The 23024-nt window shown below is 40.1% G+C and overlaps 1 long non-coding RNA gene across 1 annotated transcript; it reads right to left on the bottom strand.

Annotated features, from left to right (window-relative positions):
* Nucleotides 1-14886: 14886 nt before the first annotated feature.
* Nucleotides 14887-22494, bottom strand: LOC118761870. The gene is made up of 3 exons (XR_004997698.1): nucleotides 22315-22494; nucleotides 19892-19894; nucleotides 14887-14898 (listed from the first exon to the last, which is right to left on the bottom strand). It is a non-coding gene; the product is annotated as an uncharacterized LOC118761870 (long non-coding RNA).
* Between the last annotated feature and the right edge of the window lie 530 nt (nucleotides 22495-23024).

Genomic DNA, 23024 nt, shown 5'->3' with positions numbered 1-23024 from the left:
AGCATCGCTGGGAAGGATTTTGACCGCGTGTCCCTAAACAGGCTTACAGAGAAATCGCTGAGAGGATACCCGAATCTCAGTGCGGTTTCCGATCAAAACCCACCACCATCGACTTGATCTTCTCTCGCCAACAGCTACAGGAGAAGTGCCGAGAGCAAAGGCAACCATTCTTTATCACCTTCATCGATCTCATAAAGGTTTTTGGCATAGTCATCAAAGATGGCCTGTTCAAAATCCTTTTCAAGATTGGCTGCCCCCCAAGACTCCTTAGGATTGTCCAATCATTTCACGCGGACATGAAAGGCGTCGTTCAATTTGATGGTTCTTTTCGGAGGCTTTCAACATACGTAGCGATGTGAAGCAAGGCCATGTGCTTGCCTTGACCATGTTTGGCATCTTCTTTGCAGTCAAGCTGAAACATGCATTTGGGACATCAACTGATGGTGTTCACCTCCACACCAGATCAAGAGGCAAACTGTTTAGTCTGTCGACAAAATCAAAATCCAGAGTTCGCCAGGTTTTGCCAGATTTTGAAAACAAAATCCAGGGTTCGCCAAGCACTCATCAGAGAAACGCTGTTCGCGAACGATGCAGCACTGACAGCGCACCCTGACGAGCAAATGCAACACCTCGTGGACAAACTTTCAAAGGTCTGTCAGGGATTCAGTCTGTCTATCAGTCTGAAAAAGACCCAAGTAATGGGCCAACGTGTCAATCGCCCCATGCCTTTACCATTACCGTCAACAAGCTGGAGGTAGTCCATCAATTCACCTATCTCGGTTCTAGCATCGCTGATTACCTCTCTCTGGACCCTGAGATCAACAGGCGAATCGGACAAGCATCCTCCACATTTGCCAGGCTCACAAAGAGAGTCTGAGAAAACAAAAATCTGGCTGCAAACACCAAGATTGCTGTTTATAGGTCGTGCGTCCTTATTACGCTACTTTATGGTAGTGAGACGTGGAATCTCTACTCCAGACAGGAACGGCGTCTCAACGTCTTTCACTTTCGTAATTTGAGACGCATCTTGGATATCAAGTGGGCTGACCACATTACCGAAGTCCTCAACTGAGCCAAGATACCCAGCATACTCACCCTGCTCCAGCAGCGTCGTTTGCGTTGGCTTGGTCATGTACGTCTCATGCCAGACAGAAGGATCTCAAAAGACTCCCGTATGGGGAATTGGCCACCGGCGCCTGAGCAGGAGAACGATCTCATCTTCGTTTCAAGGACGTCTGTTAAAGGGATATAAAATCGCTTGATCTGGTCGTCCTGAGATGGGTTAAGGTTGCAAATGATTGCCCACACTGAAGACAAATACTGCAAAAGGGGATGAAGAAAGCGGAAGGAACTCGCCACCAAAGAAAAACGCACTCGACGGAAGGAAAATTCAGGAGCGCCGGCAGAGAGCTCTTCAAATGCAACCGGTGTATAAGTCACTGCCACTCTGCGTGAGCCCTATAACAGATGCTGCACCACCATCAGCAGCTGACACGATTTCTTGGGGCGCAGATCCATGGCCTCTCGAGAAGACTGATGCCTGCCTATATATATATCTATATATATATTTAATAGAAATATATAAATTACTAAGTCTCTCTAAAAGAGAACAACGGCAGCGTTCCCGGAAAAATAATAGTTATCGCCATACTAATATGGCATCTTATAAAAATAAGAAAAAGTGACCGCTTATTAGCTCCATGAGGCCATCGCCCCAAGTTAGCTATTTGATACACAAACTGTATCCATATAACCTTTGAACAAGGGAGGTCAGTCGCTCCACACTACTTGGCCGGCAGCTACAGACGCGTTTCGGGGATTGCCCCTTTTCAATGCAGCGTAGCCAAACCAGTAGGTGTCGCTTCCGACAATCTCTGTTCAAAGGTTTTATTTACCTAGCTTCGGTGGAATACATCCACTTGTTTTCAATAATAGAAATATTAAAATTACTAAGTCTCTCTAAAGAGAACAACGGCAGCGTTCCCGGAAAATATATTTATCGCCATACTAATATGGCATTCAAATAAAAACCTTGAACAAGATTGTCGGAAGCGACACCTACTGGTTTGGCTACGCTGCATTGAAAAGGGGCAATACCCCGAAACGCGTCTGTAGCTGCGGCCAAGTAGTGCGGAGCGACTGACCTCCTTGTTCAAAGGTTATATGGATACAGTTTGTGTATCAAATAGCTAACTTGGGGCGATGGCCTCATGGAGCTAATAAGCGGTCAGCTTTTTTCTTATTTTTATAAGAATGCCATATTAGTATGGCGATAAATAATATTTTCCGGAACGCTGCCGTTGTTCTTTTTAGAGAGACTTAGTAATTTATATTTCTATTATTGAAAACAAGTGGATGTATTCCACCGAAGCTAGGTAAATAAAACCTTTGAACAGAGATTGTCGGAAGCGACACCTACGGTTTGGCTACGCTGCATTGAAAAGGGGCAATACCCCGAAACGCGTCGTAGCTGCCGGCCAAGTAGTGTGGAGCGACTGACCTCCCTTGTTCAAAGGTTATATGGATACAGTTTGTGTATCAAATAGCTAACTTGGGCGATGGCCTCATGGAGCTAATAAGCGGTCAGCTTTTTCTTATTTTTATAAGAATGCCATATTAGTATGGCGATAAATAATATTTTCCGGGAACGCTGCCGTTGTTCTCTTTTAGAGAGACTTAGTAATTTTAATATTTCTATTATTGAAAACAAGTGGATGTATTCCACCGAAGCTAGGTAAATAAAACCTTTGAACAGAGATTGTCGGAAGCGACAACTACTGATTTTTCTTGGATTACGTCGGATTATTTTACGCTGTAAGCTGTTATGTTAGTTCGTTCTGTTCTGGATTTACACGTACAATTTTTGGAGTATTAACTGTGAAACAAAGTAATTTTCGCCCTTCGGGGTAGAAAATTTCTTTTTATATATGAACTTTAATTCAGTGTGGATCTAATTTTATCTTGTCTCTTGTGACAAGTCACTTGCATTTATTATGGATCTTGACTTAACGTCAAATTCTGATTTTCCCGAGATGGGAGAAGTTATAAAGCAAAAGGATACAAAGGAGAAACAAAGTTTTTCGGAAGCCGTTGGAGGCAATGTTATAGAACTGGAAGTAACAATGGAGGATCTCTTCAAGTTCAGAAAGTTCATACAAAGGAATGGAAGAAGAAACGAGAATAATACCGCCCCCTGACACCTTACAAGCAATCCGTGAGAAGACGGTAATTTATAAGGTATATAATATTAAGGAAAAAAAGATTGCAGATGTAAGAAATGAATTGGTAGAACGGTGCATGGCACCAATTTGGAACAAGGTTCGCTATGTTGGCCGAGGAGTGAGAGAAGCGCTACTATTGAAGCGCATTTCGAGTCGGCTAGCATAGCGAAGGAAATTTCAACTCAAACGTTGAAGAGTGCAGACATCCTGTTGCTGCCCACGTACTTAGGGCGCAGAACAGCTAAGATAACAATAGAGGATATACCAACAGGTTACGATGTAATGTGGGCAGCAACAGCGGTCGTATTCGACGTAGAAGAGAAATTAAACATTTTAAACATGAGGATGAAAGAGGCAAAATTTTGGAAAGGTCAGCAGCTTGAAATGATCGTTCAAGCTGACAATGCAACGCTGGAGAGTTTGCCAGACAGGGTCTTCGTGGGGGATGGACACACTGCGCGGGTATCGGTTGAGGGACGTAGGCCCAGATGTTTCAAATGTGGGCAGAAGGGTCACGTCCGCTCAGAGTGCAAAAAAAAAAAAACCCGTTAATGCCCCCATTCAAAACCGCTGTGGAGAACAAAGCAGACATCACAGCAACAACAAAAGAGAATACCCGGAAAAAGCAAAATGAAAGTCAAAAAGGAGGAAAAGAAAATGAATGGAAAACAAAGCGAAAACGAAAACGAGGTGGAAAATAATTATCAAATGGAAAAGAACTGGAAGTAATGGAATATACGACCGTAACCAACAAAAGGAAGAAATCCAATACCCCGGACTCCCCACCCCAAACAAAAAGAAAAACAAACGCAGCAGAACAACACAAAAAAATATCCAATCCCACCCCGCTGGCACTACTTTTGTAGGCCAGCATTTCATTAAACCCCAGCCCCCAACTTTAAAAGGATTCAAAAAAACCGACAGGTGCATTGCTTATAACACAAAAAACGAGAGAGTAGTTTGGTACATAAAGGCGAAACCAAACATAAAATGTTTCAAACCATCGGAAAAAAACCCGGATTGGAGGTATGCGAAGGTTGGAGAGGAGGAATGGAAGGAGAGACTCTTCCAACTACACGTGAGGGACAACCTGATTAAAGATGTCACACAAGAGGTGATAGCTGGAAAATTGAATATTAGCCCGGCAGCCACTCCATCCCAGAGCCCGGTGGCAACGCCGGTTAAATGCCCAGCAACAACGGAGAGTGTGGGGGAAGCAGGCAGACAAAAGCTGCCATGCTCCCTCTCACAACCGTAAGTAACAAACTTCTTCATTCATCGATGATTAAGTTGGGCTGTATAAATGTGCGTGGAATGGGGTCGAAATGGAAAACAGGCTTGCTTGCTGGACGACCTCAGGACACACAGAATAGATGTAGCCATTGTCACCGAGTCCAAGATGAGAGGAACCCAAGCGTTCTCGCATCTTCTCAATGGTTACGAGAAATTTATTTCTCCTAGCCGAGGAGGAAGTGCAGGCGTGGCAGTCCTTATCAGGAAGAACTTGGACTTACAGGTAAGTACTGTCTTTATGGACCCAGAAGGTAGGCTGGTTGTCCTCGATGTAATTCACGTAAGTAAGCAGTCCTTCAGGTTGGTAGCTGTTTATGCTCCTAATGAGGGTAGGCAGACTGGTTTTATCGGAACTTGGAGCACTTTCTAGTGACGTCTAAAACGGTAGTATTGGTAGGGGATTTCAACACTATCATCGATGCGCGGATAGATAGTGTGGGCTCGTCTGATAGAAGGGGGAATCCTTGCCTTAAGGGTCTACTGACGAGCTTTAATCTAGTAGATCGGTTTCGAATGGATGAGCCGAGCATTCCACAGTGGACGTGGAGTAACAATGACGGCTCACGCAGATCGTATATAGATAGGGTATTTGTTAAAGAACGAGATAGGAATAGCATTAGCTGTCCACAATTTTGTATTGTGCCTTACACGGATCACAAATTAGTGACGTGTGAGGTACATGTAGATAAATGCCATAGACAGGGACCGGATACTGGAAAATGAACAAGTCTATTTTGGCTTGTGAAGCTTTCCGTAACGGATTATGGAATTAGTCCAGAGGGCATTATGTGGAACCATCATTAATAATAGATGGTGGATCGCCCTCAAAAGAGCCATCCGTTTGGAGTCCATTAGATTTAGCAACCAGCTAAGTTTAGATAGGACTAGAATAGAGGGCGATTTAGTTAAGAACTTAGACGAGGCAATGGGATCTGGCTGTGCATCTAGAGTGTTAGCAGAGAGAACGATCTTGTACCGTCACCTCAATGCCAAGCATGAAGGATGTAGAGTCAGAGCTAAGCTACGTGCAGTGAAACGAGAAGGTATTAATGTTGCCGGATGGGCACGTCGTGTGGAGAGTCAGAAGGGCAAAAAGTCCACTATTAAGTCTTTAACTGACGAACAGGGACGCAAAATCTATGGACAGGAGGAGATACAGAAGGTCTTTCAACAGCATTTCGCTCGGTTGTTTGGGGAGGGCGATCCACTCGAGCGAGGGGAGGACTTACAGAACTTCCTAGCTGGTGGGCCTCGGCTCTCGCCAAGCAGAGCGGAAACGCTGTGAAGGACCGATTACTCCCGCGGAGGTAAGAGGGGTTTTGGCTGAATGCGCCCGGGAAAAGTCGCCGGGACTGGATGGTCTGCCCTATGAGTTTTATTGTTGTATGCCGGACTTGTTCGGGGACATACTGGCAAGCGTCTACGCAAACTGGCAACAGAATGGGAGGATTCCCAGTTCTGTGAGCGGGGAGTTGTGACGCTGATCCAGAAAGACCCGAGCAAGGGGGATAATATTAGTAATTATAGGCCCATAACTCTACTTAATGTAGAGTTAAAGATTTTGGCCAAGGTGTTAGCAGAAAGGTTGAAGGTCGTCATGGAAAAAACTTGTCGGAAAGGCACAGACATGTGCAATCCCAGGCAGGTCGATCGAAGATAATCTTCACCTTCTACGCTACACTATAGACAGGGTTGGGCAATTAGCCGGCAAAGGAGGGGCATTGGTCCATTTAGACCAAAGTAAAGCATTTGATAGGGTAGATCATCAGTACCTGGCGACGGTTCTCGAAGCGGCTGGGCTAGGTCCTGACTTTCGCGGGTGGATATCAGCTATGTACAGCGGTATCAAGTCCACAGTCCAGATAAACGGTTACTTAACGGAACCGTTTTCGATTAAGCGTTCAGTTCGTCAAGGATGTCCCTGTCCCCTCTCCTGTACGTTTTGGCTCTTGAGCCATTGCTGCGGAAGTTGGAGACGGTGAGATGCAATCCTAATGAAATCGGATGCGGTAAGTCGTTTCTGCGTATGCGGATGACGTCACCTTCATCGTGTCCAACGAAGCACAACTAACTCGTGTAGAAGGTGCTCTCCGAAGATACGAAGCGGTGGCTGGGGCAAAAGTTAACAAGGACAAGTCCACTGGTTTGCGCCTCGGCACCTGGAGGAACAAGCCGATATCGTCCAGTGTTGTTGGACACTGGACAGATGGTCCTGTTAAATTGCTTGGAGTTTGGTTTGGTTCAGACTCCCAGACGGAGAAAAATTGGAGCGAGGTAGTGACCAAGGTCGAAGCCATAGTTCGGGAGTGGTTCGGAAGGCATCTTCCTTGAAAGGGAGGGCGGAGGTGGTACAGGTGTTTATAGCATCTGTAATCACCTATCGCCTGACTGTCGTGCCTTGCCCCGATTTGTGGCTAAGCAAGTTGGATCGACTCCTTTTCCGCTTTTTGTGGAAGGGAGGAAAGCCACTTGTAAGGCGCTCCGTGTGTTGCCAGGAACCACTAAAGGGTGGGCTGGGGATGCCTTGGTTAATGATGCGCAGGCATGCGCTGAGACTGAGACATCTCTGGTTTCACCTGGAAGGTGATAAGGTGTGGAGTCCGCTGGCAGATAATTTCTTCCCGCAACCGGACTCTATGGAGAGATTTAAACCCGGTTTCATTAAAAGACGGAACCTGACTTTATGGCAGAAAGAGTGCCGACAGGCACTCTGGCTGATCCACAAGATAGGCAAAGCCGGCTGCGGGAATACCACCTCGACATTTTATAGAAGGATGGTAGAGGCAAAAAATGACGACGTCCTAAGAGGGGCTCTGGGGTTCGATGAGGATCAACTATCCGACCTGTTTAAGAAGACTTTCAAGCCGGGGTATTGGACAATTACCAAAAATCCCTGACTTGGCAGTGCTATAGGAATGCTCTACCTGTTCGCGATAGTTATATAGGCATGGAATGTCAGTGCCACCGACATGTCCAAGATGTGGGTTGGACGATGATGAAACCGTCCAGCACGCTTTTGTACATTGTCAGGAGCTGTCAGGCTTAATAAGTTACGTAGAACACGTGTTGTCGCATCTGGGACGAGTACAGCTATCGGCTGGTTCTATAATAAAGATGATACCGCCAGCTGGACTCTCAAAGGAAGGTGAGGCTTGTTTTCACTGTACGGTGGCAGTACTGAAAGAGTGTGTGTGGAGAACTAGATTGGAAGGTTTGGTGTCAGGAACCTTTGTCTCTGGATATGGTATGTTAAAATACTTCAGATACCATCTAAAGAGCAAGATGGATTTAGAGAAGAGGAACCTGACACAGAAAAAGTATGTGAATCGATGGAAGGATGTGATAAAAAAGGTGGGTGTGAGTAACCCTGCTTGGTCATCATGAAGGGAGAGAAAATAGTCTCTGGGCTCTTAGGCTGTCGGGTAAGAATCCTGACTGTGATATACCTAGCTGGCCAAAATCATTTTTAATTTAAAAAAAAAAGGAGAAAAGTAAAGTCTAGTATCATAATCAATAATCAACATATGTAAATATCAAACGAACAACGTAAACTTTTGTAATTATGTTTTGTATTGTAATGTACTATCTCTGTAAGATTTTTATAATCATAATAAAGATTTAGGAAGCGACACCTACTGGTTTGGCTACGCTGCATTGAAAAGGGGCAATACCCGAAACGCGTCTGTAGCTGCCGGCCAAGTAGTGTGGAGCGACTGACCTCCCTTGTTCAAAGGTTATATGGATACAGTTTGTATCAAATAGCTAACTTAAGGCGATGGCCTCATGGAGCTAATAAGCGGTCAGCTTTTTTCTTATTTTTATAAGAATGCCATATTAGTATGGCGATAAATTATTAATATATATATATATATATATATATATAGATAGATAGATAGACACGCGCGCACACGCATACACGCACATATATATATATATATATAGCAAAGATATACAGGTGTCAATGAATTGACACCTGTACATCTTCGTTACTTATTTATATTCCCTTCACCTAACTTGGAATCTGCACTTCGGAAATACTATAGAAAGAACCTTTATATAAAAAGTACATGTCGGATTTACCAAGAGCAGATATCTTCACTTAGTTGGGGTGAGTTGTCTGCACACACGACAGAATATTAGGAACAAGGAAGTCTTCATATTCAATATTCAAATGATATTTATTGTTGAGGTGTGCGGACTATACCGAACTAGCAAAGTGCCTCATTTAAGTACCTAATTCAACTGAATCTTAATTATATATATATATATAATATATATATTATATATATATATATAATATATATATAATACTAGCAGTATCGCCCGGCGTTGCTCAGGTTTGTAGGGAAATAACTATAAAGCAGTTTAGAGATTTATAGCCAAAAAATGGAAAAAAATGATGGTAAATTTTTTTTTGAGATTTAAAAAGGTGGAGTTGCGTCCCCTAGACAGTTTGTGGTTTGTGTTTCTGATTCTCGACCCCATGTCGAATTTATCGATTTTTTTCAGAACTGGGGGAACTTTTCAAAATTTTCGCCTGCGTAGTTTTTGAATTACGACATTGGGCTATGTGTGTGTCAAGTTTCATCAGAAATCGGTTGAAAGCCGTGGTCAGGGTGAGGGTACAAGCAAACAGACACACACAGAAACACGCACAGACAAACTGCCGTTTATATATAGAGAGATATATAATATATATATATATTTCAGTATGTGACCTCGTCTGTACCACTAGCGATTTTTTCCCCTGTCTTCCCTTCTCGGGATCTTTCCTTCTCCTATGTTTCCGACGAAGAGCTCCGCTCGAAACGTCAAACCCACCTTCTTCCCTTCTTTCCTGAGCGTCCAATAATACTTTATTTGTTCCACGTCCTTGCGTTGTTGTGTTTTTGTTTTCTTGTTTGGATTAACTATATATATATACATACATACATATATAAATCCATCCATCCATCCATCCATCCATCCATCCATCCGTACATACATACATACATACATACATACATACATACATACATACATACATGCATACATGCATACATGCATACATGCATACATACAAACATACATACATACATACATACATACATACATACATACATACATACATACATACATACATACATACATATACTATGGGCTTCTTTCAGTTTCAGTCTACCATTCGCAAGGCCTTGATCGGCCCGAGGGCTATAGTAGAATACACTTGCTCAAGGTACCATGCAGTGGGACTGAACCCGGAACCATGTAGTTGGGAAGCACGTTTCTTACAACACAGCCACTCCTGCGCCTATACACACACACACACACACACACACACACACACACACACACACACACACACACTGCGTGGTGGGTACAGCTAACGAAAAAGTTAGCCTCATTATTAATCTACTAACTAAAAGGGTTAGCTTTCCGAACGCTAAACCGTTAAAAAGGTAAAAAAAAAAAAAATGATTACTGGAAGCTAACGCTAAATGATAGCCGCTAACTTCTGTCATATGAATTTAGTTTCAGTTTTGTTTTTTTTTTTTTTTTGCTCTAAAACCCCTAAAAACAGACGTAGAGAACTGAAACTTTCATGTAGCTTAGACATAGAGCTTTCCAAAAAGGTACAGTATGCCAAGATCAGATGACGATCAAGGTGTACATAAATAATTAAATGAACAAATGAAATTAATCATTAGCTTTTTGTTCAACATACACCTTATTTACTGTACAGAAAGTATTAGATGAATCATAAAGGTATAGTATAGCATAGGTATCATGCCAAGATCTGATGATGATTAAGGTGTACTAATCTGACTAGGCCTTCTCCATTGCCTTTATATGATGCTGGTTGTTCTTCATAAACATCAGCCTCTTAAAGTTACCATCTGACTCTCTTGGCCCTCAAAATATCTTTGCCTATAGAGAATAGGCGCTCAACTGCAGCTCTGGATGGAATGGCGGTGTTATACTTGGTGAACAGGTTGATCAAGCCCTATTCATCCAAAAAGGCGACTTCAGTCAGGACCTCCTTCAAGACGGGCTCCAGCCAGGTCTTCACCAAGTTCTGCGCCTTATATTTCAGTGACCTGTAGCTCCTGCTCTATCGGAACCGAGTGATATTGCTGAAGAAATCATTTTCCTCATCCTCATTGCTAGTGGTGCTCCTGCCCTCCTCTTTGGTCTCCATTAGGGCTGTCTCTACGACGGTCTCCATGGCGTTCGTCACTCAGCTAATCTGGCTGTTATTATGCTGCTCCAGCCAGAACAGGTGAAACTTGGGGTCGAAGGCGGCGGCCAGCTGCCACTCCAGGTCTCCTAGGAGGAGTTCAAACCTTCTCGGGATGCCTGCCAGTATTGCATCTACTAGAGGACTTCAGTACAGGAGATGTTTCAACTTGGCCTCCTTCAGCTTCAAGACGGTAATCGCTACAGTTGATAGAAAGCTGCCGAAATAAGCTTGGTCCTCCCACTGGATTTTATTCAAGGTCATGGCAACATTAGAAATCACCTGGCCGTACTCTGTTAGGAAGCCGACATCAGAATCAATGTAGGACTGCAGCTTCAGTTGTGCCATCACCCTGTGGACAGCTCCCCTATTCTTCTTCAATAAGTTGTTGAGGACAACAGCAGAGTCATAGATAGAGCCATCTGATACTGTTGGGAACAATCAGCCTTCTCTTCAACGCGTCCAGAATGTTGTCTGCCGCCACTGTTCCTGTGGCTCTACAGATTCCACAGCCACTGTGCCTTGGACATGGCCTTCCTGTAGGCCGAAGCGCTGTCAAAAACCTTGTCGGCATCCACGCTGGCTACCAAGTTGATGGTATGGGCTGCGAACTTCATGTGCACTGGGAGTTGTACTTGAAAGCCCAGGCCTCTGGACTTGTCAAAGATAACATCAACAGAGACGTACTCAACTTCGTCCACATCCCCAGTCTTGGGATCCACGTCCAGGTTCACATCCTCGACGCCCTTCACGTCCGGATCGGCATTAACCTCAAGAATGTCTAGCAAGCTGCATAAATACATTAACAAAGTTTTTGCCGCTGTCGCGGTCCTAGTCACCTTGTCTTGCAGATGGAACTCGTAATGGATATCTACCATGGCCTGGGCGAGAACATCAAAGGTGTGATGTCCTCTGAGCAGGGTCTTGGGGTCCAGCCGGTGTACTGTCATTCAAAGGTAGGGCTTGTTGTGGGTCAACCAGCTGTCCGCGGTGGTCGCCACCCAGAGGACATTCTTAAGCAATCTGTAATTTTAAAATTTTAAATTGTAGAGATATAATTGCAAAGTTAAAAACTTAAAATTTTCTACACACACACACACACACACACACACATATATATATGCATACATATCTAATAATAATAATAATAATAATAATAATAATAATAATAATAATAATAACAACAGCAACAACAACAATAATAATAATCAAGGTGGCTAACAGCAATTTAAAACCAACAAGGAAACAGTTTACCGTCACTAAGAGTGACAGGGGTACAGTGAGCACCAGCATTGCTAGAAATAGGAGTCGTAGACACCTTAGCCACTAAAGTACATGGGTTCTTTGTATTGACAGGGGGATAAAACCCTCCCCACTCTGATCGAGTTGCATTAGATTAGCATTACTAATTTCGTATGAAAAATTAATACTCATCTTTAATGCTCGCTCCATCACAGCTGGTAGAGGCCAACTCAATCTGTCAATATTATGGAGAATAACATTGGAATCAGTGACTGATTTCGCAAAATGGCAATGTGAAAATTGTACAATAATCAAAGTGGCTAGCAGCAATTTAAAACCAACAAGGAAATAATAATTCACTGTCACTATATATATAAACTGACGCAGAGTATGATCAAGGCCTACAGTAAAAAACAAAAATAAATAAATAAAATTTGCCTCTTATCGGCATCTCCACACAAACTGCAATGGTTTTTGTGAGCATGTGGTTTGTACAAATTTTCACGGGTAGGAAGGCGGCAGGACATTTGATCGCAGTATCTTATAACCATATTTTGTTTATAGAAATCACACAGATTGTTGCTTAATATTCGTCACTAGGCTGTTCTAAATTCATGAAAAATATTGCTTATAATTTAAAGCCTTGTTATTAAACTTTTGAAAAATAGTGACACTACCTTGATAGATGACACGTTGGAGGTGATGAATAACCAAAATGAGAGATGGAATGATGGTCGGAATTTGAGAAGCTCAAAACTTAAGGTTCGTTTATTCGTTGTTAAAGACTGCTGTTTTGGCTGTGTAGACTTAATCATGAGTGGAATAGCCACTAAACCTTTTTTTAAAAATTTTTATCTCCTTATTTTATTTTCTCTCCCTGTTTATTTCTGTGTTCCTTTCTGTCGAAGAGCGTAGGCTCGAAACATAAAAGACTTTCTCACTTCCCAAGAGTTAAACTAATACATCTGTTTGTTGTTTACACACCCGTCTTCGTCTTTTGTTTTTTTTTAAATTCTCACTATATATATATATAATATATATTATATATATATATAATATATATATATATATATATACCGTATATTATTTATTATGACTTTTATTTCAATTAGCTATTATACATCTTATTACATTAATTAAGAAAATAATTTTTTAATAAATAATTAAATAATTAAACTAAATTAAGAAACTATGAAGTACATCATAATAATAATTTAATAACCTTGTATAATTTTTATTTATAAATACCTAGTAAGACACATCTCCAGCTGTTTATGGCTGGGCAAGATCATCCTGCCCAGGGTAGAGTGGGACATCGATGTCTTGCTGAGCATTTTGATCAGGTTGACAAAGGTGCAGGACTCCACTACATACAGCGGTAGCATGTTGTCGACAAACAGGTCTACAACCCTACTGTCTATCATAGACTGAGAGATGCCAGTGCCACCAGTTTTGGCAAACGCCTTGCCAATACTGGGCTGGCATGCTTTCTTGCACGTGGCTGTGACGACTGGCTACTGTCACTGCTACCAGAAGATTGTCTGTGTTTCCCACGGAAACAGCCAGCCTTGATCCTCTCCTCAAACTGGATGGCATGTGCTGGGCGTTTCCTCTTGACATGCGACTTCAAGTTGTAAAGGCTCGCCGTTTGCCCCTTGATAGTGGTCTCTCTGGGTTGGCACATGATGCACCGGAAGTACAGGATTTTGGCGTTCCTCTTATCTTTTTACATAAGGATAAAGTGGTCCTCCATGTGGGGCTACGGGTTCTGAGACTCCTGGCTCTCAAAATGAGTGATCTCTATCTCACCCACAACCGTTGCAGACTCCTCAACAGACCCTTCATCCTCACGCGGAACAAAAACATCACTTTCCATAACGATAAGCAACAACTTGATAAGCCGATCACGTACACTGCTGTCGCTAACACTGTAAGACGGTAATGTGACAACGTCGTAAGTGAACACAGCTCAAAACTGCAGAATTACACAATGCTGCCCAGCTAGCTGATGCTGCGTCAACCAATCACGTCTTGTCACGTGTACACGTAGTCAGCCAATAGCGTACCTGGCGGATTCTTCGAGACACGCCCACAACAGACAGAAACAAACATAGAAATTTTGTTAGCAGACTTAAAGTTAGCAGAAACTAATTGGTCTGCTAACGGTTCGCAAAATTAGCAAAAACGCTAATCCACTAAAAGAATAGTTAGCTTCGGGCTAATTAACTGTTAGCCGATTAGCGGAATCGTGCTCACCACTGTACACACACGCGCGCGCACATAAATGTAGACAAAAAAACAAAGACAAACAGGTAAGGGAACAACAAGCAGGTGTATTAATTTGACGTTCGGGAAAAATGGAAAAGTCTTTGACGCTTCGAACCTACGCCAACTCTGTGTCTTTTAGCAAACCCCCAAAGAAAAGGGGTGCACTATTCATATGAAGAAAGCACCACCACACTACATCCACCTCTAAACATGAGCGACACTCAGCTAGGGCCCTCACAATCACTCCAAATATGACACAAAAGCACATCCTTGGCATAACGACCACCATATTCCAAAGACTTGCCCTTCACTTCATGGCCAGACAATATTTCAGCTATCTCGTTCACGCCGCACAAAAAAAGAAAACAGATTTGATGAAACCCTACAAAGTTCAAGTGATTTCTACAATCTGAGACTGCGCTGCTGCTACGCACTTTGATATCTTAGTCTGCACCCTAAGAAAGGCCACTCAACAGATTGGCATTCTCTCACAAGTGAACATATTCCAGTAATGGTTATACTTGTCTACGATGTACGTACGTACGTACGTACGTACGTATGTATGTATGTATGTATGTATGTATGTATGTATGTATGTATGTATGTATGTATGTATGTACGCATGCATGTATGTATATATTTATGTATACACACATACTTGCATATGAACACATGCTTATAAATAATTTATATGTATCAAGGTGTATATACACAAATCATTTACGCATAATACGTACTTCAGCACGTACATATATGTATATGCGTGTATGTTGTGTGTGTGTGTGTGGGGGGGTTATGTCATCGACATTTTTGCCAAAAGTCATCTTGGCAAAGTTTCTTTTTATATTTAGTATTTCCTTTTAAGGAGGCGAGCTGGCAAAATCGTTAGCACTCTGGGCAAAATGCTTAGTTCAAATGCTTAGTTCAAATGCCGAGTTAAAATTCTGCAGAGTTCAAATTCCGCCGAGGTCGACTTTGTCTGTCATCCTTTCGGGATTGATAAAATAAGTACCAGTTGAGCACTGGGATTCGATGTAATCGACTTACCCCACATCCACGAACTTGCTGACCTTGTGCTAAAATTTGAAACCAGTATTTCCTTAGGGCGGCGAGCTGGCAGGTTCATTACTGTGCCGGGAAAAGTGTTTAACGGTATTTCTTCCGACTTCACGTTCTGAGTTCAAATGCTGCCGAGGTCGACTTTCAGCCTTTCGGGGTCGGTAAAATAAGTACCAGCTGAACAATGTAATCGACTTAACGTCTCCTTCGAAATTGCTGGCCTTGTGCCAAAATTTGTAACCAACAGTTCCACCGTTTTAGTTATGTTCGACCCACTTTACTCCTCTGATAATCTCCATTCATCTGAAGGGATTCTCTACATGACATGATGTAGCAAGAATGCTCGATTTTCATGAAGATTGGTAGTATGCCACGAATATTATTCTTATAAACTGTTTCAGTATCACCAATTGCAGTTGCCTGTGAAAGTGATGGGTAGATATGGTCAAAAACAAACTTTGTATAGATTACCATTTCTGGTTTTAGAAGATCTGGTTCAACACCATTTGTCGTGAAACAGTTTAACTGCACTCGTCTGAGTCATTTAATCTATTAAGATTTAGGGTAATGTAGCCGAGTGTACAAAGCAGGTCTATGTTGTCACCATTAAATCGTCGTTTCATATCCTCAATGACCTTGTCGTAACAGAAATGACTGAAATAATTGCAATAGGAAACTTTTGGTAGTTTAGTTTGACCCAGTGGCTCTTCCGTCGTTGAGTCACCGAGTAGGGCGTGCTATTAATGGAATAGGTATTTTTTCTTTTCCTTTTGGAACTCTTAGACGATTTCATTGATACGTTCACCTAGCTTTTCAGCCCAACCATATTGTTCCGGGTTCAGTTCCACTGCCTGATATATATATATATATATATATAATATATATATTATATATATATATGAAGGTGTGTCAATTTTGGAGAGTAAATAGGAAAATTCATAATCTTTAATGTTGGTAGTAATTTATTGTTGCCTTTTAGCATATACAAAAAAATTCTGGTAAGAAAAACAATTTTGAATAACTCTTAACTACATCAATATGAGTTTGAAATTTATGTTTCGAGAATTTTGAACATAATTGGTTTTCACCAGCATCTTTCTGTTTCAAGTTTCATGAAATTTCAAGACCTCTCTCTTAAATCCAGCATGAAATATTATCAGCAATTACCTACCTCTGCATGTTTTTCCCCTTCCACTTCGACATCAGGTGTAAAATGAAACAAAAACTGACCATCAGGCTCAGAGCAGACAGTGTAGTGCTCTTTGCTTAGACCTGGAAATTTTCTGGAAATTCCATCTACTTCAACCATAACTTTGGTTTCATCTATTCTTCGATCAAACAAACGACAGGAGAGCCCTCCTTTTAATTATTTTTCTTGCTGATCAGATATCTCCCTCATTACTTTTTCTTTCGCTCTTCTAGGTTTTTTATGATCTATAACCAAGGATGAATCCTCTTGACTGATGAGGCCTGCATCTATCCAAGCCGCGGTTGCAATTTCAGCAGCCTCACGGAGTCCAGTATGGTGATGAATATTAGCTAATGCAATAGTCGAAATGTCTCTTGTATTTTCCTCTCTTTGGTATGGCTTCAGAAGATTCTTTAGAATTTTCATCTGACATTGCTTCATTTTCTTCAGAAGAACTATCAAACAACTGGTAAACATCATGTTCATGCTGTTCTACTCTTTGCATGACTTCACCCAGAAGATGGGATATTATATCATGTATGAATTCCTTATCTGTACAGTTCCTTCTGTCCTTGGAATTTTGTTCCCAAAGTAGTAACCCAAGTATTTAAAATGTCTCTCACTGTTGGAAGCTCTGATACAGGAAGCTCTTTCCCTGTACCTATTAACAATCCCAAGTGCAATGACATCTGGCATCTAGTCTTGATCGTTAACATCTTGTGAATATCTGAAAAGAGTAAAAATGCATTTAACCAATTAAAAGATAATATGAGTAATATTTTGAGTCTAATCTGTTTTTCTTATGAATTTTCAGTTATTGTTTCAAAACAACACTATATTGGAAATTTAGGATGAAATTGATGCAGGTTAGAGTTATTTTAATCCATTTTGGTATGTATATCTTAAGTCTAGGAGTAAATAGGGCACTATGATTTCACTACGAAATTAGATCTTTAGAAAGTTATTAAAACTGACACACCCATATATATATATATATATATATATATATATATATATATATTATATATATATATATATATATATATATATATATATATATATATATATATATATATATATATATATATATATATATATATATATATATATATATGATGGCTGCAAACTCGTGTTTGATCGAAAGACCCATACATACGAAGGCTACATCCAACCGTTTTTGTGATAGATCTTAGTTTTTTCAAGCGATGCCTGTGCGTGATGATTTATGTAGTGGGGAAAGGATTTGCACAAATCCAGTCCCACTCTCTGAATATGGACAACATAAACTCAAAAAGAAGAACTTGTCTACATCATCGAATATTGTCAGTGTCGCAGGTTTTCTCTCAGAGTTTCCTTCTCCTAGGGAGATGGTGTGATAACAATAGAGGGGCTTCCCAATCCCTGTGGGCCAGATGTGCACCTGGACACCAACCCAGGTATTTCCACGTCCCCACGCATACATACACACATTGTTGGATGGCCGTTGACTGCACATGAGCTCTTCCGCCTATTGACAGGTCTTATTTTTCGTCCTGCAGGGTGTCTAACAATTACCCTCCTCAACAAGCAAGCTTGATGAGATCCAGTTTAGTCGCCGACAATCCAATCATGCAACAGGTTGTATTGGGTTACTAGTTACCAGTAGCGCCCAAGAGCGATGTGACATATATAAGCATACATATGTGTGTGTGTGTGTTTGTGTATGTGTGCGTGTGTGCGTGCGTGCGCGCGCATGTCCATCACCGCTTAACAACTAATGTTGGTTCGTTTACGTTTCCGTAACTGAGCGGTTCGGTAAAAAGTAACCTATAGAATAAATACGAGGCTTAGAGAAAAAACGAGTACTGGAGTGGATTTGTTCGACTAAACCCTTCAAGGCGGTGCCCCAGCATGGCCGCAGTCCAATGACTGAAACAAGTAAAAGATAAAAGATTTTTTTTTTTGGTTGCTATGACTGTCTTTATAGTTATAATATCTACAGTCTTTCTCTGGAAGCATCTTCTGTGATTGTGTGTGTTTGACTATCATTTTAGCTCAACCAATCCAATTCAGCAATTCAAATGCCAAAGTCGTATATAGTATTCAATAAAGCACTGCTTCCGATATCTGTTTCTTTATTACCCACAAGGGGCTAAACATAGAGGGGACAAACAAGAACAGACAAACGGATTAAGTCGACCCCAGTGCGTAACTGATACTTAATTTATCGATCCCGAAAGGATGAAAGGCAAAGTCGACCTCGGCGGAATTTGAACTCAGAACGTAACGGCAGACGAAATACGGCTACGCATTTCGCCCGGCGTGCTAACGGTTCTGCCAGCTCGCCACTGCTTCCTATATCTGTTTCTCTTTCTTGGAACGAATATGTTCTAAACAGGCATGAAGTCACAATGGTGTAAGGAACGAGAAGGAAAAAAAAAAAAGAGTGAGTCTACAAATTCAAAAGATGTCGATTAATAGGAAACTTAGAGGACTGAATATCAGACCAGAAGTAAAAAAAAAAAAAATACGATGGTTATGAGTTCTAGAGAGCAGCAGTTTGAGGAAAAAAGCTACTGGAATAAAAGGACTTATGACTAACAGTAACTTCAACAGAGAAACGATGAACCTGGGAAGAAAATTGGGTGACCCGTTTAAAGGTTTTGATGGAACAATGGCCGTAGAAATACTTTGAAGTTTGAGGTTTGCTTTATCATGGCGTCTTCATATCTGTCAGTCTACTTATTATCTGTCTATGTATCGACCTATCCACACAAACACACACACACACATGCATACAAGACCATCCCGTTACACTTTGAAATTTTAGTGTCTATGAGATTTGTTCTCTGTCACAAGTGATGCTTTCAGAGAGTCAGAGAAGAGAGAGAGAGAGAGAGAGAGAGATGAGAGAGAGAGAGAGAGAGAGAAAGAAGGAAAGAGAGAGAGATGGGGGGGAGTATGTCGTTTGGAACTGACCTGGAGAAAGTTGTAGAAGCTCTGAATAGTTCCTAGGGTATTGCGACATGATTCAGTATTTTTTAGTTGTGTCTTGGATTCAGAAAGTACCTATATCAATGTATATAAATGGCAAGCAGAAGACATTCTTTTATTCTTGCTGCCAAACCTCTATAAACACCGCATATTAACTGCACCTGGAATTTGAACTCAGAACGTAAAGACAGACGAAATACCGCTAAGCATTTTGCCCGGCGTGCTAACGTTTCTGCCAGCTCGCCTGAATATCATATGCGATGTTGACTTCTTAATTGGATTGGTTGAGCGAAAAATGATACTGTCAAACAGACAGCTTCAGCAAATACCCCCAGAGAAAGACTGTGGATGTTATAACAGCAAAAAAAAAAAAAACAAGAAAGAGAAAAGTAAAGAAAAAATGAAAATGGCTACAGCAAACTAGGAAACTGTCTGAACGAACCTCGGTCGTGATATCAAAAATTTCGTTTTAAACATGTGCAAGCCACTGCATTTGGGCATTTACCTGATTTTTCTGATTTTTTTTTCTCTTAGTGATGGAATATCTAGAAAGTTAGCACAGTTAATATCGAAAACTTCACCTAAATCATTGCGGTCAGCTATATGACCTCGTTGAGCTGTTTTGTAGGGGAGTGAACAACAGAGTTTAGATAATAATTTTCAAGCACTCTTGTTTCCGCTCTATTTGCTGCTTGTTCGCCCTAGTTGACGTAACATCATTTTGTACTTCTCGTTCAATTGTTTAACCATTTATCATGATAAAGTAGGCAAAAAGTATTACGCGACAAGCACTTTTCGCATGCTTTGTGACTGGTCTGTCTTTATTCCAGATATCAAAAGCAAAAGTGTTATTATCAACAGACATTTTACATGAGTAACACAAAGTTTGACATTCGATAATGTCATAAGTAAGCTAATATTAAAACTTAAAAGCCATTTACTACTGAAATCTCGCCATGTCGACTACTACAGCATACCTACTCAATTGTGCCCTTATCGCCAACTTTATTTCCTCATAACTTTCAGAAAAAAGTCGCGTCTTGTCTTTGCCATCGGAACGCGGAGTAGATGAAATAGGGAAAACTTAAGAAAGGGAATATTCTTTATGTTGTATGTCTCGTTTCTCTGTTTGATTTTTTTCGTTGTTCGAAAAATAGTTCGTTTCTATGTTTTTGTTTTTATGTTTCGTTTCTCATTGTGTTCAACGTTTTTTTATGTCCTGTACCCATATATGCATTGTACTATCATATATATGTAGGTATGTACATATGTGTATGTATATATGCATATATTTATATATTATTTATATTATTATATGATCGAAAGCCACGCATCTTTTTCCAAGTTATATATATATATATATATATATATATATATATATATATATATATATATATTATATATATATATATATAGTATATATATATATATATGTATATATGTATGTTATATATATATTGTATATATATATATATGTATATATGTATATATATATTATGTAAATATATATGTATATAATATATATGTATATATGTATATCTATATATATGTAAATATATATAGTATGTATGTATGTATGTATGCATACTTACATACATACATATATACAAACATAGATACATACATACATAATACGTACATATATATATATTATATATACATATATCAAATATATATTCATTGATATAATATATCACTTTTAAGGTTTAATACGATTTTGTTTATATTCGATGTTAGTATTTGTAATATATTGCTGGTGTAAATTACACTAATGTTTCGCTCTTGCTACCTCTCTATGAATTCTTAAGCTGCTGACATCACTTGACTGAATGGTGCTACCCAGCTGTTGAAACCATAATGGTATCTGTTCGGCAGCTGATGATGGGAATATGTGATTGATATACTTGTTGTCTGTGAATGGTTTATATATTCTGGATTCTTCTTATTCTGAGTTATTCTTCATTCTTGTATTGTTGAACTTGTGAAAAGGTTCAACGGTTATGATGATTTTGATGTTTCTGTTATTACATATATTGATATTGATATTGCACCATTGTCTCCATTGGTGGTGTAATTATGCTAGAATAAGACTTAAGGGTTTCTAGTTTTAGGAGGAGAGACAAAATAAAACAAAGCAGAAAATAAGACTCATGTAAAGTTTTATCTCAAGAGCTGTTTCAAGACAGCTTTAACTTAATATTAACATTCAAACGCCATGATATCATAGGTGTGTGTCAAGTGGATGTAAGATGGAGGTTATTTTGATCTGTAGTCCAAGTTTAAGTAAGCGCATATTTTCCACGTGTTTATTCTGGCTAAACTTTTCAACAGCGGTGTAAAGGAAGGGGGTTAACTCTAGCTCTTGCTGAAAATGGGGCTCCATTTTCTTCTTGCATATAATTTAAACTACGTTTTACCCGCCGAATTACCTATCACCGTATACCTTTTACCAAGGACTATACCTACGCAGGTAATCACTAGGAGCGCCTTTGGATTTAACTATCTCTTAGAGGTTTTAAACACCTCTAACTTATACCTATGTATACATACATACATATATATGTAAATATGTGTGTGTTTGTGAGCGTTTGTGTGTGTATGTATGTGTGTGTGTGCGTGTGTGTGATTTGTGCTTGATGAATTTGGCATTGCTTTCATTATTATATCATCACAAGTATATATTTTATTTTTATCCCTACATATTATTAATTTTATATGAATGTTTACATTCATAAGTTACGTGAGAATTTAGTTTTGTAAATTAAACATTTTTTTTAATATTTTCATTTTTATTAATTTTATTTGATTTGAATTATGGCTTGCACAGTAAGGTCCAGTGAACCTGTTTACACATACTTATCTGTTAAAATTAAAATATAGTATTTGGTATCGAACTATGATAATGTTATTTAGAGGCCTGATAATTGGGGTTACATTTTAAGAAAGGTTCCTGTAAAACACTGCGTGCTTAAGGAACCGTAAAAGAACCTCAAGAAACACGTATAGCAGAGAAATGAGTAGTAAGTATTAAATTAAAATTCTTTTATATGGTGGGATGAAGGGGACTACTATCTCTAAATAACATGTATATTTCCTCATTGAGAATAATTTGAACCCCTGTAATGCCGGGATTTTTATTCCCTAATAAATAAGTAAATAATATATATATATATATATAAATATTAAAATTTCTAAGTCTCTCTAAGGGAGACTACGGCAGCGATACTGGATATTAATAGTTATCGCCAAGCTAATATGGCAGTCCATAAATATAAGACTAAAGCTGCCGTTGATTAGCTCCAAGAGGCCATCGCCTCCAGCTAGCTATATGACACACGAACCTGTGTCCATTATAACCTTCGAACAGGGGAGGTCAGCCGCTTCCCCTTGCTGGTCAGACATCTGCAGACATGTTTCAGGGTATTTGCCCTTTATCAATGCAGAGTAGCCAGACCCAGCAGGCGTCGCTACTAACCGTCTGTTCGAAGGATTATTTATCTAATTTCAATGGAATTCATCCACTGGTTTTCAAAAATAGAAATATTAAAATTTCTAAGGAGGC

This window comes from Octopus sinensis, unplaced genomic scaffold (genome assembly GCF_006345805.1).
Source record: "Octopus sinensis unplaced genomic scaffold, ASM634580v1 Contig18230, whole genome shotgun sequence".
In the NCBI taxonomy this organism is placed as follows: Eukaryota; Metazoa; Mollusca; class Cephalopoda; order Octopoda; family Octopodidae; genus Octopus; species Octopus sinensis.
The sequence above is the reverse complement of the archived record's forward strand: the minus strand, read 5'-3'. Positions and strand labels throughout refer to the sequence as shown.